The following is a 19,312-nucleotide window of genomic DNA, read 5'->3' as shown; positions in this document are numbered from 1 at the left end:
TTGCCTGTTTAATCCTACCCAACATTGCCTCTATTATGGGATTGTAGGCATATGACCTTCATGGAACTATATTAGTCATTCAAAATAAATCGCTCTTTAAGGAAGGTGTGGAGGATGGGGTAAACAGGGGCCAGGAAGGGTTTCTTACTATGGAGCAACATGGCTCTCCCAGGAGGTCTTTGTGAAAGCTAGAAAAGGGTAACTCCTTCTTCAGGAAGTGTTCAATTAAAAAGCTTTCTGCAAGAAAAATTTCCATAAAAAATTAGAAAAAATTATAATTGTGACGTGGATGACACATTCTGGAGTTGTGCAGTGTGTAACTGGCACTACCATACGTGGCACCTCTGTCCCCTAATCCTCTGTTATGGGCTGATTCATGGCCTTGCAAAATTCATATTTTGAAATCCCAACTCCTAGTACCTCAGAATATAATGATATCTAAAAACAAGGTTTCTAAAAAGGCAATCAAAATGAGGCTGTTGAGGGGGTGGCCCTAATCTAACCTGACCAGTGTCCTCATAAAAAGAGGCAGAGACATGAGATGTGGCAGGCACAGAGAGAAAAACATGTGAAGAGGCAGCAAGAGATTGCCTTCTGCAAGCCAAAGAGAGTGGCTTCAGAGGAAACCAGTCCTGCTTTTGATCTTGGACTTGCAGTATTCAGGAACTGTGAAAAAAAAATTCTGTTGTTTTAAGGTACCCAATCCGTGGTATTTTATAGCTATGACAGCCCTAGCTTAACATTTTCAATTTACAAAGCTAAAGCGTTGATGCAGATAGTCCATCATGGGCATTCAGGACGCAGCACACACAGTGAGAATGAGAGGTAGGGATGGATGGGAGGGGTATGAGAGAAGCCTCTTTACATGATAGCGAACTCTCAGCATCTTAATAGCTTGATGCTTCTAATTCCACATTCTGTACTCTTCACCTGGTACTGTACTATCTCTCCTTTGTAGCATCAATTACATTTTTATTATGTATTTTTTCATGGAATTATTTGAATAGTCTTTTCTCTCTGTGCTCCATCAGAAGAGATCTTCCTTGTGTCCTTAGTGTTTGCATTGTGAGTGGCACAGACTAACCAATAAATATTTGTTGGGTGCATGAATAAAGGAAGGAAGGAAGGAGTATATCCCTGAACTTGTGAATGTTTTCAGTCAGATTATTAACTGATTAACAGTGATACATACATCCAAGAAAAATGAAAGTATAATAATTATACAGAATAACAATATATTTTTTCCAGTTAAAATGACTAAAATGTACCCAGAAGTAAAACATGGTTTTATTAGAGTACTTTGCTTAAAGGATTTATTTTTATTTGGTGACATACAAACCTGAGGTCTGGACCATTTTCTATCATTAGGAGTCCCATGACTTTTCTTCATGCACCAGGTTCAATACACCAGCCAAATTCTAGCAATTATGTGTTTCCTTCGTAGAATTCCCGAAGAGCATGGATTCAAAAGATAATTCTTTTCTTTCCCCTGTTGGCTATTATGATCATTTATTGAAACCACCAATGTGCAATGCAGCTAGTGGAAAATATCAACTTGGGCCACAGCCATAGTTATGTTCTTTGTATCAACAAACCCCCACACGTTAGTGAAACAATTATTTGATTTATGAGAGTTTGAACTCAAGGGTAGACTAGCTTGATGATTAAACTGATTAAGAATAAAAAAAGAGGTGAAACTTGAAGTTCCTATGCAACACCTTTAGCTGGTCTTTTCAAACTCCTATTTTTTCCATATACCAGTACTAAATATTTTACATGTATTATATTATTTATTTTAATTATTACCAAACTCTGTAAAGTTGGTATAATTATCGGCCCACTTTTTTAGATGAAGTAGTAACTGGCTGAGTGAGCTTAAGCAATTTGCTCAAGGTGACCCAGCAATCACTACAATCCAGACTTTTCCTTCTTTTTGCGCTGGTTACAAAAATATGACATTTATTATAATTTATAAAATAGATAAAGGGTTAAGAACAACATAAAAAAAAAAAACCCCAAAGCCAGAAAGAGCCATGATTGACATTTTGGTGAATGTCTTTCTATGTTTATTTTCTATGATTGGATGTGTCTTGTAAAATGTTATATTTTTATATAGTCTTTTATAATTGGTTCTTAAATTTTTTAATATTATTTTATTGAGAAGATTTTTACAGCATGTTAGTGATTATATACTATTCTAATTAATTATAGTATATTTAATCAGCCTTTTGGACACACACACATATATATATATATTTATACACACACATTTTAAAAAGATTTTATTTATTTGAGAGAGAGCATGAGTGGGGGGAGAAGCAGAGAGAGGGAGGGAGAAGCAGACTCCTCTTTGAGCAGGGAGCCTGACCGGGAGCTCAGTCCCAGGACCGCAAGATCATGACCTGTGCTTCAGGCAGACCCTTAACCAACAGCCATCCGGGCACCTCTTAGCTATATTTTTAGAACTAAAGTTAATGCTTTAAAGGTAAAATTTTCTTTTTTATATTAGTTGTAAAAAATTACTGTAATAAAATGTAAATTGTTAGAATTTATGCTTAGATATAATTTATATTGTCCATCTCTAAATTCTATAGCAAAGATAGTTTTCTCTGAATTCATAGACTTTTTAAGGAAAAATCCCATTTTTCTCTATGTTTACTTACTTTCCTTGATGAACACTGTCTTCCTTAAGAACCCGTGAGTTCCCTAAGAGCTCAAACTAGGCTAAAGAACACAGACCCTGTGGTGGGGTTCCAAGGTGCAAGTAAGCTTGACACATGGGAAATGGCTGCAGAAAAGCAAGATGAGGACTGACTATGGATAGACAAAGTAATGGTTCCATTCTATTATAGAGAGAGGGAAAATATTTTTTTCCCCTTTCTACTCTCTACCATTGTACAATCTTAAAATCACTTTTTTGAACTTTTGGAAAACAAAATTTCTGTAGCAAACCAAAACCATTTGTATAAGGAAAGAGTTGTTAGTTTTGTGTACCTGTAGATAGTGCATTATGGGAAATATTTGAGAAAAATTTTTTGCTTGGAATGGAAATTATTTTCAGCAGGAGCTATCAACTGAAATACTATCCTGCTTGATTTATTTTACCTAATAAGTGATCCTTAATATAGAAAAATAGCTCCAAATGATTTCTATGTTTATTATTATTGAGCATCAATTGTTTTGCTAATTTGAGGTGTGCAGTTTTTTAAAAGCTTTTTTTAAATGATAGTGTGAGATCTACCTCAATATCTCAGACTATGAATTGCCTAGGCAGCACTTTTTTTTCCATGGGAATTAATGGAATTTTAGTTTTTAAGGCATTTAAGATATTCATTCTTGGTTCTCAGATCAGATCTTTTGAATCAGAATATCTGAGTAAGCATCACAGGTATTTCTGTGTCACTTTAAAGCTTGAAAAGAAAAAAAAAGAAAAAAAAAAGAAAAAAAAAAGCACTGTTTGAAAACTGTATCTGGGATAGCCATTTTGTTCCTGCATTTGTTCACGTAAACTAGCTGCTGACCACTCAGTCTGTGAGGGGCAGCAGGTCATGTACTAAGGGATATAAGATAGTAAGACATAGTTCTTGGAAGGGCAGAGAGCCTAGGATCGGAAAGTAAGATACATGAGTAAAAATAATAAGTATGATACGAAGTAATATGTTTTGCTGTAAAATGAAGGCAACCAAAAGCTCTAGAACAGCAGGAAAAACTTCTGATGGGGGATCTGTGGGACAGTGAAGCAAGACTTACAAGAGTGGAGGACATCTGAACTGACACCAAAACAAGTGTGTGTGTTTGTGTGTGTGTGTGCGCGCGTGTGCATGCACTGGGGCTGGGGGAGACTGTCTTAAAGGGAAAAGAAATGGTGGGGCTCCAGGGCAGGAAAGTGGTCGAGAGCAGGATTCTAGCCAGCGTGGCTGGTGCCCAGAAAGGCAGGAGTAAGACTGAGAAGCAGCTTGGGGTGCATTTGGAAGTAGCTTGGAGTATTTGTAGAGCAGAGGAGGGAGAAACCAGAATATTTCTGATAAGAACAATGACCCAATCAAGGCAGAGCTCATACTCAAAGCAGAAGCCACCTGCCAGATGTCTGAAATAGTTGAGGGGCTATGGTCAGGGAGCCAGGTGGGAAGTCAAAACAAAATTAGAGATGAAGCAATGGGAAAAAGAAAGCAGCAGAAAGTTGCAAAAAAAAAAAAAGAAAAAAAAGTGCTGAAGAGAAAAACAGACCCGAGTTGGTATTTAATTAGATATAGTGGGGGTGGGTGAGGAATGAGGCAGGATGACTCATGTTTGGAGCCTGAGAGAACAAGTGTACCCTTAACAAACAAGGAAGTCAGCAGAAACTGGTTCTTGGGGAAGTTTAATTTTAACTTTGAGGTGCTTCCAGGGGATCCAAATTTAATCCCTTTGTTGGATCCTTTATTACAGGGAATAACAGACAAGTCCATTCCATTACCAGAGACACATGCTGTTAACCATTATCACCTACTTCACTGTTTCCAGTGAGCTTTCTACCCTCTCCCCAAGGATTCTCTAACTTCTAGCGTAAGTGTTGTCAGGTCTCTTCTATACGTTAGATTCAAGAGACTGAAGGATCTGCAAGGCAAGTAAACATTTTTCCTTGTTAATTTTGATTACTACTCCTACTAAAATGTCAGTGGCTCACTATGGCAACCCACAATGGTTCTCCTCACTAGGTCCTACCAATGATGCCTTCCATACTTGCAGTAAAACCATGGAAGAAGGACAGAGTGAGTCATGGAGAAAGAATATTCCATCTTACTACCCCAGTGGAATTGGAATTCTGGGAGAGGTCAGGGTTAGAAAGAGGTTGATAATTTGGGAATTATTTACATGGAATTGAGTGGGAAAGCAGTGAAGCAGTTTATTTTCTGAGTGTATGCTTTAGCAAGTTTTGTTTTGCAATGCGTATTTTGTTGGTGGCTGGCTGTGTCTTCTAAAATAGATCCTACTGTACTAGGGCACTGTGAGTCATTCCACATTGTTTTCCTCAGCTCTACTCTGGATTTGTCCCTCATCAACTTCCTCTTCTATCTAACTATTTGCCAGTGTTTCTGTCTAAGCATTTCTCCTGTCTCCACTAAGGTCAGAGAAAAGGGAAAGAAACCGAAATCGTACCATCAGCCAGGGTTTATGTAGTTATCTGGTATGTTCTCAGCATCATGCTGGATGCTTCAGTCACATCGTATGAGTGATTGGAGTTAGATAAGAAAGGGTTTACTTTATATGACAATGATTAAAAGTTTGAATTATCAAGAGAGGCCATATATTCTAAACATGGAAGAAACGATTAGGTTGCTGCCAGGTAATTGATAATGAAATGCAAGCTCTTAGAGGTTCTTGAGATAGTAGGGATACATTTTCAGTTATATTTCTTTCTGACATAAGGCTCAATTATTTTTCACTTTTCTCCACACCTGTATAAGAGAACCCTGTATCATTGTGCTTGTGACTCTTTTTATATACAATTACTTTTATCTGCCACATCTTCGATATTGGCTTGTACATTAGCCATTGAAAGGTGAATTTCCATTCTTCCACATAAAGCTTTTTTCAGTCATTGTAGAAATAAAATATATATTATAATCAGCATCATATTCTTTAAATGAGAATGATAAGTAATATTCTTTCTTTATACAGCAAATATTATGGAAATGACAAAACCTTTTTATGTACGTTAAGAGAGAAAGAGGAAATAGTGTTTTAATTCAGCAGGAGGTATTTTTGTTTTGCATAACTAAGACATTTCTAATTTAGGGAATAGTGGTAGGTTAAAGTTCAGGGGATTCAAAGAAGGACTAATGTAATGTATTTTCTCTTTCTCTCTTTTTTTTTTTAAGATTTCTATCAATAGACCAAAAGAAGACCTCTGTAGGATGTTTGGGTTCAGGTGAGGCTAATTCCAGGCAAGTCTGCTGTACACAATCACAGTCTTACTTCCCTTTGTCTGGGGCCCCAGCTCCTTAGTGCAGAGTTCTTGCCTGCCTCCCTCTAACACTGTCCCCTTTGAAAGCTCCTACCCCAACCTTGGACCCTGCTGTTTTCCTTGGTGGCTCTGATGGAAGGCATCGAAGCACTTGGTATATGCTGGTCATGGGGGATGTATTTTGGGGCAGTATTTTTCCTCTTAATCATCTCTGTTCTAACTATTCTCTGGGTGCAGCATTAGTCTAATTATAGCAAAGCTAAACAAGGTGACCTTTAGCCCAGGAACTTTTTCAGTTTCATTATATTTTGAGAGAGAAGAGTTTTTCAAATAATCTCCCTGCTTATTGGTTTTCATCCTGCTTTGTGGGAAGCATCTAGTTAATTGATTGATCATGTGATTTTACTTTTGGCAAAATAGTGGGCAAGTTGTCTCTAAGCCGATTCTCCTATCTAAAAGTAAAACTAACCACACTTCAATTCTAGGTTTATTCTAAGGATTAAATAAGATCATGCATAATACAGAGAACATATATTTGATAAAAGAATCAATTAAATTCAATTTATCACCAGTATTGTGATGTGCTTAACTTCACTGTTAATTCTGAATTTCAGAGTTTTGAGAATGGCACACATAATTTTATATTAGCTTATTATAATAGCAGCCACTTATTGAGTGCTTACTACCTGTGAACCTCTGTGTTAAACACTTAATATTAACTGGTTTAATTCTGACTACAACATCAGGAAGTATGTTCCATTATCTCTATTTTATGGAACTTGGATGGAAGTAACTTGCCTAATGGCAGCCTGTTAAAGTACTGTACTCCTGATAATACTATACTACCTTCTTGTGACCCTCTTCTAAATACTGTTGTCATATTTTGAAAGCACAGTGCACAAACTTGAACAATGATTCTCTGTTGATTATGAGTTTGACTGTGAGGCAGGAAATGTTGCAATTGAATGGAAAGAACTTGTGGACTTGGAACTCTATGATAAGGTATATCATGGATTGAGGCCTCTGTGGACAGCTTTCTTCCTTTCTAGAAAATTAGCCAAGAACCTGAGCTCTGGAATCATATTTTCTGGGTTGTAGCCCGGCTCTGCTACTTAGTAGCTTTGTGATCTAGGGCAGGTTCAGCTCTCTGAGCCTGAGTTCCCTTATCTATCAAATGGGGATATTACCTGCCTCAAGGAGTTGTTGTGAGGATGAAATGAGTTAATACATGTGGATTCTTTAAAGTAGTGGCTGACACTTGGGAAGCACTATTAGATATTATTAGTGTTTCTATGTCCTTCACTTTGTATCTCTCTTCTAGCTGTCTTCATTTGTACATCATTGCACTCTTGCTAAGAAAGGCATAAATTTACTTAAAGATGTTGTGATACCTGTCCCCCGGATCATATTCTGCTTTCATCATTTCGAGCATATTTTAATAGAGGGAAAAGTTGCTTATTACCTTTGATTTTTTTCTATCTTATTACTGCTTAAGAATTAATAGGATCAATACTCTAGGTGTTTTAATTCTGACTTCATGTTTATAAAATTGAAATCTGTTAAAAATTAATATTAACAGAAGCTAAATATATGGAGTAAAACCTATTGGCCTTCTCTTTGGTCATAATTTCAGATTAGAAATAAAAGTGAACTTAAAGCATATGACCGGATAGTTTTTTCTTTTTTTATGCAATCATTGGCTATGAGGTACATTGGATAGGTGTCTTACTTAGCCTTTTTGCCCAGCTCAAGGAAGAGTTAATAAAGTAAAGTTATGTAAAGTGCACTGAATTCCTCAAGAGAGAAGTGTTATATTAATACCTGCCTCACAGTGATGTTCTCAGACTTAATGATAGAAAGTTGGTAAATTGCCTTGGTACTCCCAGTAACATCCTGATGAAGCATCATTTCGTTTTATTGCAAAGAGCTCTAACTTACACAGAATGCAAGTTAAGGGGGGGATAATATCCCAGTCCTTATTTTACAATCAGAAGTACATAAAATAAAAAGAAAACATTTTGTTCCAGTTGTGAGTGATAGAGTTGATCATTTTTATATTTTCCTTCTCTATTACTTTCGGGAGAGGGGCGGAATTTATAATGCACAGTTTAGTCATTAAAATATGTAATGGCAGGAATAGCGATCATGATACAGAGACCTTTAAGGACACTATTATTCAAACATTTAAAAATTAAATTCCAGTTTTAAAAGAGTCAAACCCCGTTTTATATGATTCTATTAAGTTTGGCATTTTTGAGACATGTCTTAAATCAATACCGGTAATACTTACAAACATCAGTAGAGAGAATAGTATTGTACACATATTCTTGCTGTAGGGTACATTTTAAATGTCTAAACACTAATCAATATAGAGAAATTAAGTATTGACTAAAATAGCTTTATAATAAGTAATTATTGGTTTGCTCTTTTAGAAATTAGACATTTTCACTTTGGGAATAAAGAGTAAATTTACTGTCATGAAATTAAAGTGTTTTTGACCTTTTTGTACAACTTTCCTCTCTCTATGAAATGATTAGGTTTAAATATGATTGCACAGCTGTATTATGTTTCAAGCATCAATTTTTAATTATTATAAGGTCAATGTTAGAACAAATGTGATTAGTACAGTACCTCAGTGCACTTATTTACTTTCCGCTCAAAAACCACCCTGTGTTTACTAAAACCAACCTGTACATCTCTCTGCTGATATGACTAATTAGATTTATGTCAAATCCTTTATTTTCTTCTCTAGTGTTCATCCTATGTATGTAATTATGTTGATTCTTTCAATTTTAAAAAATATAAATTGCTTGACTTATCTCTTCCCTTCAAATAGATAGGACAGTTATTTTCCTATGTGTGTGTAGGTGTCTCTGTGTGTATAACCCTATATATTAATAACTGCACAGTTCTCCTGCCTTTGTATAATATGAAGTCTTAGTCAGCTTGGGCTGCTATAACAGGATATCATAGACTGGGTGGCTGAATGACAAGCATTATCTCTCACAGTTCTGGAGGCTGGGAAGTCCAGAGCAAGGCATCAGCCAATGTGGTGTGTGGTCAGAGTCCTCTTCCTGGTTTGCAGATAGCTGTCTTCTGGTTATGTCTTTACATGGCCTTTGCTTGGTGGGTACCCATGGGAAGACACAGAGGGAGCTCTTCTTCTATGAGCATTAATTCTATTATGAGAACACTCATGACCTCATCTAAACTTAATTACCGGGAATCCCTGGGTGGCTCAGCTGTTTGGCACCTGCCTTCGGCCCAGGGCGTGATTCTGGAGACCTGGGATCGAGTCCCACGTCAGGCTCCCTGTGTGGAGCCTGCTTCCCCCTCTGCCTGTGTCTCTGCCTCTCTCTCTCTCTCTCTCTGTCTTTCATGAATAAATAAATAAAAACTTAAAAAAAAATAAAAAAATAAACTTAATTACCTCCCAAAGGTCCCACCTCCAAATATCAGCCCATCTAAAGCCCATCTAAAGAGAAAAGGGGTTTCCTTTCCAAGTATGGGTTTACATGTTTGTAGAGATTTCTTTTATTTTCTTATTGCTCCAAGTGACTTTGGATTTAGCTCTTTAAATGAAAAGATATGGCATATGAAAACAACAGAATAATACATGATCTACATAGTAGTCATTAAAATTCCTTACATGTTCAACATGAATAGTAATTCAGGTTTTAACAAAAAGGTAGTTTTTAAATTCTTAACTGTTTCTTTGTATTTCATTTCTGTTGATAGATTATTTATATTTTAAAAATAAAAAGTCCCCATTTGTTGTATTTAGTAAATGAAGCAGTTTAAGATTTCCTACAAACCAGAACCAACAGGGGGATCCCTGGGTGGCTTAATGGTTTGGTGCCTGCCTTTGGCCCAGGGCACGATCCTGGAGTCCCGGGATCGAGTTCCGTGTCGGGCTCCCAGCATGGAGCCTGCTTCTCCCTCTGCCTGTCTCTCTCTCTCTCTCTCTCTCTCTCTCTCTCTCTCTCTCATGAATAAATAAATAGATAAATCTTAAAAAAAAAAAAAACAGAACCAACAGGCCAGATATTCCATCCTCAGGGCTTGGTGAATGAATGGTCAGATACTGGTTGGGCTCCACTGGGGATCTTCAGATGCAGTAGCGAAGAATAGGTCATTGCTTGGCTTATGACAAGTGGTAAAGGGGCTGGGGAGGGGGGGCAATGACTCATTAGTAGTGTTGATGAGAGTGGGCTATAAAGAAGGTAAGCCTTGCCTTTAATTCCTTCATGCTTCTTCAGTCAATTGAGTAGGGGCAAAATAAACATTTATAGGGGTTATAAGAACTTCTGTGTTGGTTGATGCGGTTTTAGCTGCCATTTCCTTCTCATCCACTATGTTATTTTTGAGTCACATATTCTGCAAATAGTTGCCTTTAAAAAGAAACACGTAGGGTGTTCTTGTTGAGAAATTTCAAGGCCTAATAATTAGGGTTGGATGATGGAAATCCAGGCACTGAAACAAGGAGTTAGGAGGCATTTTGGGATTGGATGGTTTTCTCAAACTTCTTAAATTGTGTTTCTCAAGAGTAAGCTTGTTCTCCGTAGTTTTGTGAGCCACTTATTCTCTTACTCCAGCTCTTCTGCTGCCTCCACTCTCCCTATCTACATACCAAAATATTGTGAATAATGCCCTATGAACATTGCTAAAGAAATTCTTTTTCTTTTAAGCATGACATAATGAAAACAAGCAAAAGATTTGTTATCATACACTGATGTAGAAGATCATGAACATATAATTTGGTAGAATGTAAAAGCCACGGAAATATTGCTTAGCAAGGTTAAAATCAGGCTTTATTCCTCTCAGCCAAGGAACTTGGGCAAAAACTTTTTGAACCAGGAAATGTCACTGTTTTTAGAGATCACACATGCGGTGCAGCAATTATATGATGCCTTTCTCAGTTACCTTCATTGACCCACTTTCCCCAGACATACTTAAAACACTTTAAAAGACAGGAGGACCAACTATGGTACTTCATTTTCAGTCTCTGACTACCTTTAGATTTGCTTTCTATTTCAAGACTGTACTAATTTTCATCCTGGTTTTGGACATATACTAATTTGTATGAATTACACATTTAGAGCAGATTATACTGTGTTCAGTTTGGTGGTCAGAGGAGTCTACTATAGAGTGTGTGAATATGGGCTTCCAAATGGAGGTGCAACAGTATCCTATTGCTGTATATTTCTCAGTAAAATAAAATCCATGTATTAATTATTCAACTTAGTTTGGCTAGATATTCAATATTAGTTGTAATTCGTTTGTCAATCTCTTCTTTTTTGCTATGGTACAGGGTACTCAGGTGGCTTACATAATCCAAAAAAAGTAGGAAAGGGCTTTTGGATATCAGGGTTTTTTGTTTTTTTTTTTTTGCCATCGTGATAGATGCTCAGGGTACAAACTTTGATGGCCAATTTGGAGGGCGGAACTCCACTCTCTCTAAGTAAAACTGGGACAGAGAATTTTTCCAAAGCTTTGGTTTTTAAAAGACTGTTGGAAAATGAAGTTTTTGAACAGCCTGGAGCCATTTTACCTAGCTGATTATATTTGCCCCTCTCTGGCATGATGAAACACTTTCATAAAGACACATAAATAGCCAATTATCCTTTGAAAACATGATCAATCACATGAGGAAAATGAAAATACTATAATGAGGACACATTTTATGCCCCTGGATAGCAAAAATGAAGCATTACAACTATAACAAGTAATGGTGAAGAGAGGGAGAAATGGAACAGAGAATCTGTCGTTGAGAGTATAGTAAGATGCAACAATGAACAATAGTCATATTTTGCTGTGTTAGACATTACTCTGAATTGTGAGAAAACCTTTGATGGCTATGAGGCTGCAAGGTAGAGTGACCAACTTGTCTTGACTTGTTGGGAACTTTTCTGGTTTAAAACTGAACATCCTTTGTCCCAGAAATTTTCTTAGCTCCAGGCAAATTGGGATAGTTTAGTCATCCTAGGGCCATGGAAAATATAGGGGGACCCTTAAGAGATTCAGGGCAGCAGCTATTTCTTACGTGTGGAATTATTTCAATATTTAAAAAACTGGTGAATCTATACCTGTGTATACCAGCTGAAAAATAGACACCCATTTCGGAAGATATTTTGATGTTATCATATGGAGTTTATCAATATACAGTTTCCCTATGACCCCCAAATTCATCTCTATGACGTATAGATTAGAGCAACTCCTGAACATGTGTGGTGGGAGATGTATACCAGCATTTCATAGTTGTGTTGTCTATACTAACAAAAAATTGGGAACAACTTGAACATTCTGCAGCAAAACATGAGATTATTAAAGATAACTATATTGTGTTTTTCATACAATGGGATACTATGAAGGAATAAAAATGAGGGGACCACAGCTATGAGTTCACCTCAAATATACTGAGCCAAAGAAATAAGTTGAAAATACATGGGATATTGTTCACTTATATGAAGTTTACCACCTCACACCAGTGAGAATGGGGAAAATTAACAAGGCAGGAAACAACAAATGTTGGAGAGGATGTGGAGAAAAGGGAACCCTCTTGCACTGTTGGTGGGAATGTGAACTGGTGCAGCCACTCTGGAAAACTGTGTGGAGGTTCCTCAAAGAGTTAAAAATAGATATGCCCTATGACCCAGCAATTGCACTGCTGGGGATTTACCCCAAAGATACAGATGCAGTGAAACGCCGGGATACCTGCACCCCGATGTTATAGCAGCAATGTCCACAATAGCCAAACTGTGGAAGGAGCCTCGGTGTCCATTGAAAGATGAATGGATAAAGAAGATGTGGTCTATGTATACAATGGAATATTCCTCAGCCATTAGAAATGACAAATACCCACATTTGCTTCAACGTGGATGGAACTGGAGGGTATTATGCTGAGTGAAATAAGTCAATTGGAGAAGGACAAACATTATATGGTCTCATTCATTTGGGTATATAAAAATAGTGAAAGGGAATAAAGGGGAAAGGAGAAAAAATAAGTGGGAAATATCAGAAAGGGAGACAGAACATGAGAGACTCCTCACTCTGGGAAATGAACAAGGGGTAATGGAAAGGGAGGTGGGCGGGGGGGTTGGTGTGATTGGGTGACGGGCACTGAGGGAGGCACTTGATGGGATGAGCACTAGGTGTTATGCTATATGTTGGCAAATTGAACTCCAATTAAAAAATTAAAAAGAATAAAAAAGATTAAGTTTAAAGTAGGCAAAAAGAAAATGATATTTTTAAAGGGAAACAACAGGGGCAACTGGGTGGCTCAGTCAGTTAAGCCTCTGCCTCTGGCTCAGGTCATGGTCCCAGGGTCCTAGCGTCAAGCCCCACATCAGGTTCCTAGTTCAGCCAGGAGCCTGCTTCTCTCTTTTCTACTCCCTCTGCTTGTGTTCTCGCTCTCTGTCAAATAAATAAATAAAATCTTTTTTTTAAAAAAGGAAAAGGCAAACAAACATTCAACATTGTAAAGAAAAGCAGGTGGATAAAAAAGTAAAAAATTCATGGCAGTGATTCCCTGTGGGATAAGGAAGGGGCTCACAAAAGGCTTTGAAGATGTTGAAATGTTCTAATTCTTCAGCTAACTAGTGATATGTGGTTGTTTTATTTATTATTTTCACCTAGCATACATTATACACACACGTAAAATACTTGACAAAAATTTTGAAAATTCCAAAAAGTTAAATTGTGGGGGTCTCTAAAAATTACATTTGTATGTTTTTTTAAAAATATTTTTATTTAGTTATTCATGAGAGACACACACACACACACAGAGGCAGAGAGAGACATAGGCAGAGAAAGAAGCAGGCTCCATACAGGAGCCTGACGTGGGACTCGATCCCAGGACTACAGGATTACGCCCTGGGCCAAAGGCAGGTGCTAAACTGCCGAGCCACCCAGGGATCCCCACATTTGTATGTTTTATGTCCTTTCAAGGGATCTGGGAAACTTATCACGTAACAAATATTTTTTACTGTGTATTAGTTATGTAATGTTGAATAAACTCAAATCTCTGCCTTCAAAGGGCATAAATTTTAGTGGAGAAGAACAATAAGCTTCTACATAAATATATAAATAGGTAGGTACAATATGTATGTTATAAAATATCAGGTTGAGATCAGAATTGGAAAGCAATAAAAGACAAAGTAAGAAGAGAGAAGGTGATGGTGGGGTGTCAGAGTCGATTTTTTGAGTAATCAGGAAGGCTTTCAGAAGCTCATGACATGTGATTAGAGTCTTGGATGAGGTGTGGAATCAGACATGTGAATATTTGGGGGAAGAACATTCTAGGTAGAGGGAAGAGCCACTAACTTACCTCCCAAAGCCCACTCCAAAACCTTCCCCCTCATCTGGGCACTGTGTACAAAAAAAGAGGAGTCTCTGTCCCTCATACATCCCAAATACCTTTTATTTCTCAAGACTTAGAGAAGTTATCCTTTTGCTTCCATATAGGGCCAATAATCCTAGGCCCCTCACCAGAGTCTATGGCCTCTGTAAGCAGAAGCATTTCCAAATAGAGCCCTGTTAATTTCCCCCTGTGGCAAGAGAGTCTCCAAACCTCTAGGAGTCCAGGGTACGTTTGCTGTCTAGGAGGTAGTTGAGAACAACATCTCTCATTCTTTTGGGTCTTTAAAGAAGCAAGAAGAAAACAAATGATGATTGTAATAGATTATCTTGCTATGTTATGCATGATAAAATGTTTTGAAGTCCGATTGACAATAGTGTCTATGAAAGCTGCAGAATCAGTCTTCAAAAAGGCCCAGCATAGGTTTTCTAATTTTAGAGTATGAAAGTATTTTTACATGAGAAGGTTTTGCATGGTCAACTTATATGATCATCTTTAGCTATGGGTAATAGAGATCCTGGCATAATGAACAGATGCATAATGATGTCAAACCACTCAGCTTCTCTGAGTGTTAGTCTCTCATCTGCTCTTACCTGAAATGGTTATTGTGTAGATTAAATAAATTAATGAATATGACTTCTGCAGTAAAGTTAAGAATAGTCATTGTAGCTGATGTGACCTCTGCAGTAAAGGTAAGAATAGTCATTTGGAATTCAAAACATTTTTTTTTAATGGTCTATGATTTTGTTTTTAATTATCTTAAGCTTTATCACGTAAGTTACAAATCTGTGCTGGTGATATATCTCCTCTACTTCAATCCTTCTAAGGAGTTGGCAAAAGTACCATCGTTACCAATCATACATATATGGTAATTCTAAAGTTGTGTTTTTGAATAGCTGTTTAAAAGACAATCCTGAATTATAACTTAGTCTGACTTAGTAAAGAATAAATAAATTTGCTACTATATCTTGTCACACTGAATTTTAAAAGCATCTGACCTTATAGATCATATATAAAATGTGAGAAGTGTTAAATATTCTTTATTTAGTATTATACATAAGCCAAGCAAAAATACCTTTCATTAAGCAAAAGGCAATATATTAAATGCAAGGAATTTTAATTAATTTGGCATATTTAAGACCAAAAAGATAAAGTGGACAGTGCCAGCTTATCATCAGTTCTTGTGTTTAATAGGGTAATGAACATGACTTGAAACACAGCTAAGTCTTGCTGTTCTATGGACAGTGACCCTTCACTATTTTCTCAATATTTAAACATATTAATATAACCAATTATATATAACTTTAAATATAAAACCAATCTCCTGCTGATTTAGAGCTGGCATTTGCTATCTCTGTGAAAAGCTGAACATTACTAATCAATTCCAATCATGTGGTTAGAAAGGGAAAACAGTGATAACACTTGCTGAACCAGACTTACTATAAAAGTTCCAAAAGATAGTCATACTCACTTCACCAGAAGCCAATATTATTTCAATCAGGACTGTCCAAAAGAAATAGTCTATCAGCCATTCATGGTCTGAATTCTGATGTATGAAATCAATTTAAATATAGTATACATAAAAGAAGTCATGAAACATTTTTGTTTTGTAATAGATAAGGCAGTGGCCAACTATTGCTCCTTAGTAGCTTTTTTGAGATAAGCTATCAAGTCTGTGCTTTCCCCTGCCTTAATGCCAGTGAAGATCACTTTTGTTTTAGGGATGTACTTCTTGGAATTCTCCAAATACTTCATTGATATCTTCTCTCCCCAGGTGATGTCTTTGTTCTTGTTTGCATCCATGTAAGAAAATCCAGGGGCCTAACCTGCCTTTTGTCCAAATAAACCATGAGGAATTGGCCCAGTCTTGTGCTTGTCTCCCTTTCCCACAGTATGGTACTGGGCATACTTATGAACAGAAATCTTCTTGCCTTCTCAACATCACTCATCTTAAAATCACTCTTTCATCGCACATGAAAGTTGCTGACTCGCAAGCCAGACGTCCTACCCAAGACAAATTTAATTTTAAATTCTGGTTCTACTACTTAATAGATGTGGCTAAGTTTCTTTTCTGAGTCTTGAGTTCCTCATTTGGAAGCTGAGAATTCATTCAAAAATTTTGGTAGCTTACTTAACTAGACTCTGTGTTGAGTGTTAGAAAATAATAATAATGGGAGGGGTGCCTGGGTGACTCAGTGGGGTAAGCGTCTGCCTTTGGTTCAGATGGTGATCCAGGGGTGGTGGGATTGAGCCTCCACTGAGTGGGGAGTCTGTTTCTTCTTCTCCCTGTTTCCCTACCCCTGCTTATGCACACTCTCTCTCAAAATAATAAATAAAATCTTAAAAAAAGAAAATAATAATAATAATGGTAATAATACTCATTATGAATTCAACAGTTTGGAGGAATAAATAACTTACAACATCAGCTGCATTGTTTGGTTCATAGTGAGTGGAAGTAATTATTATTAATATCTGAGTATTAATATTTGTATCTTCTGTTCAGAACTCTAGACTTGTATATTCAACTGCCCACTTGCTATCTTGGTTTGGATATATTCTAGATATTTGAAATTTAACACATCAAAATAGACCCATTTTTTCCCTTATTTTCCTGCCATCTTCCTTATCTCAGTAAATAGCAAAATCATCCTTTAATTTGCTTAATCACCCTTGATCTCTTGTTTTCTCTCACATGCTATATCCAGTTTTGTTGACACACTCACCACCATTTTGTAAATAACAAGAGGCTTAAAGAGCTTAAATAATGTGTACATGATCTCACAGCTCGTAAAATAAGTGTGGGCATCAGGATTATGGTTCAAGTCTTCTAGTTTCTAGCCCATTGCTATTTTATTTTACTATTATACTTTTTATTAAACTATTTTATGGTATCAGGGCATAAGTAATGATTCTTCTTTATCAGCTTGGTTTTTCAATGAATTAGTACATGTTGATTTAATGCTCATAATAACTATCTCTTGCAAATACCAGCATCTGTAAGTGTGGCCAGAAAATTATGAAGTACTATTTTAAAGAAAGCTATTTGTTTCTGAGAATCTAATTTTAACAGGAGGACAAAAGGACATTTATATTCTCAAATGAATAGAGCACCGATGGAAAGCAAGATTTTGATGAACTTACACTAGGAGATACTATCATACAAAACTGATGGCATCTTTCAGAAACTGTTAAAAGCCACAACAAAAGCAATAGAGGGAATTAGAAGTCTCTTCAAATATCTACCCTGCCTACTCCTGAGGAAATCTCCAGGACAATAGGAATGGTAACTAGTTTTTCAAGAGAAATCAATACTCTTCTTTGTTAACAAACATTAATGAGAAACATAGGGGAAAAAGAGTAAGGTGGAGAGAGAAAAGCCAAAGAGAACTTATTTTTTTTTTTAAAGATTTTATTTATTTATTCATAGAGACACAGCTAGAGAGAGAGAGGCAGAGACACAAAGGGAGAAGCAGGCTCCATGCAGGGAGCCTGACGTGGGACTCGATCCCAGGTCTCCAGGATCACGCCCTGGGCTGCAGGCGGCGCTTAACTGCTGCGCCACCGGGGCTGCCCCAAAGAGAACTTATTTATGCAGATTTAAAGAATGCTGAGTATAATAGTTATTAATTGCAGTAAAAAGGCACTAATTAGATTTGCATTTAGTGTTGAAGGCAGCAACCTTCTCTGTGATTTCTCAAACTCATATTTATATGAAAATATGGTCACCCAAGAAAATGATTTGATTAAAACTCTTCACTTTCGACATTGGTAATTACCACAATATTTTTTTTATTGCAGTCTCTTTGAATATTAGTTATCTATTTAATTTTATGATGCCTGTCACTGACATACCTAACTGCTAGAAGTTGATATGGAAATACACTTATCATGAGTGCTTACTGATGTGTGAATTAAACATTGGTATAAAAGATGCTTCTCACAGTCATGGAAATGTTAATTAGATTGGCAAGTAGAAAAACAATTCTTTTGAGCAAATTTTAATATAAGCAGCTAGAATAAATATATTACACATAAGGGTATTCTGATTCATGTATTTTGGAAAGGAGGACAAATGACTTTGGCAGGTTCCCTCTCCAAGTCATCAAATAGGCGTCTGTTTTTCTAATTAAGTATTTTGACACAACTTTGAACGTAACAAGGTAATATGAAAAGATTATAGGAAGATAAATGATAAGGCACAGCATGATGAAGCTGCCAAAAAGTATATTTTTTGACTATTTAAAAATTATGCTGTAAAGAAAGGAGAGGGATGCCTAGGGGGCCCAGTGTTTGAGCATCTGCCTTTGGTTCAGGTCATGATCCTGGGGTCCCATGGGGACCCTGCTTCTCCCGCTGCCTATGTCTCTGCCTCTCTTTCTGTGTCTCTCATCAATAAAAAAATAAAAAAATAAAATCTTAAAAATAAAACCCAACCAAAAACGGGAAGAAGTGGTAGTCCTGCTGTATTTCCTGTTGGTGGGAGCACATATGGATGATTGTCTTCACCAGTGAGGGCTGTGTCTTTGGGGAGAGGAAGAGAATGACAAACCATGGGAGAGGATTTGAAGACAAGATAATGAAGTCAGTTCTGAAAGTCATGAGATTATTTCATCTAGAGAAATAAAGGCATAGATAGATATATTAGTCCCCTTTATAATTTTTTTTTCTAAAAAAGAAGCTTTGGTTAGCAGGTTTCACTGCTATACTGGTTAGTAAATATTTTAAATTTTGCCACTGCCTCTGCCTCAAGTGTGTCAGAGGCCATCATAATGAGTGAGTTTTTTTTTTTTTTTTTTTCCACAGAGCTACTAAAAGATCTGTCAATTGAAAGGATACATTCTCCACAAAAAGTAGTAGGATTATGAATAATGTATATATTTTTCTGAATAGATGTATACAGAAAAAACATTTTGAATACACACACACATATATTAATATAATATATAACACACATATAATATATATGTGTGTGTGTGTGTATGTGTGTGTAAGACCAGGAACTAAATGAA

General features: G+C 36.7%; 1 long non-coding RNA gene and 1 pseudogene across 22 annotated transcripts in view; one reads left to right on the top strand and one right to left on the bottom strand.

The window, feature by feature from the left end:
- Positions 1 to 19,312, top strand: part of LOC140613213 (uncharacterized) — a 541,366-nt gene that overhangs the window by 66,641 nt on the left and 455,413 nt on the right. The window lies entirely within an intron of this gene.
- LOC140610786 (cytochrome c pseudogene) lies at positions 14,592 to 18,855 on the bottom strand (annotated as a pseudogene).

Source organism: Canis lupus, chromosome 2 (assembly GCF_048164855.1).
Source record: "Canis lupus baileyi chromosome 2, mCanLup2.hap1, whole genome shotgun sequence".
NCBI lineage: Eukaryota > Metazoa > Chordata > Mammalia > Carnivora > Canidae > Canis > Canis lupus.
The sequence above is the reverse complement of the archived record's forward strand: the minus strand, read 5'-3'. Positions and strand labels throughout refer to the sequence as shown.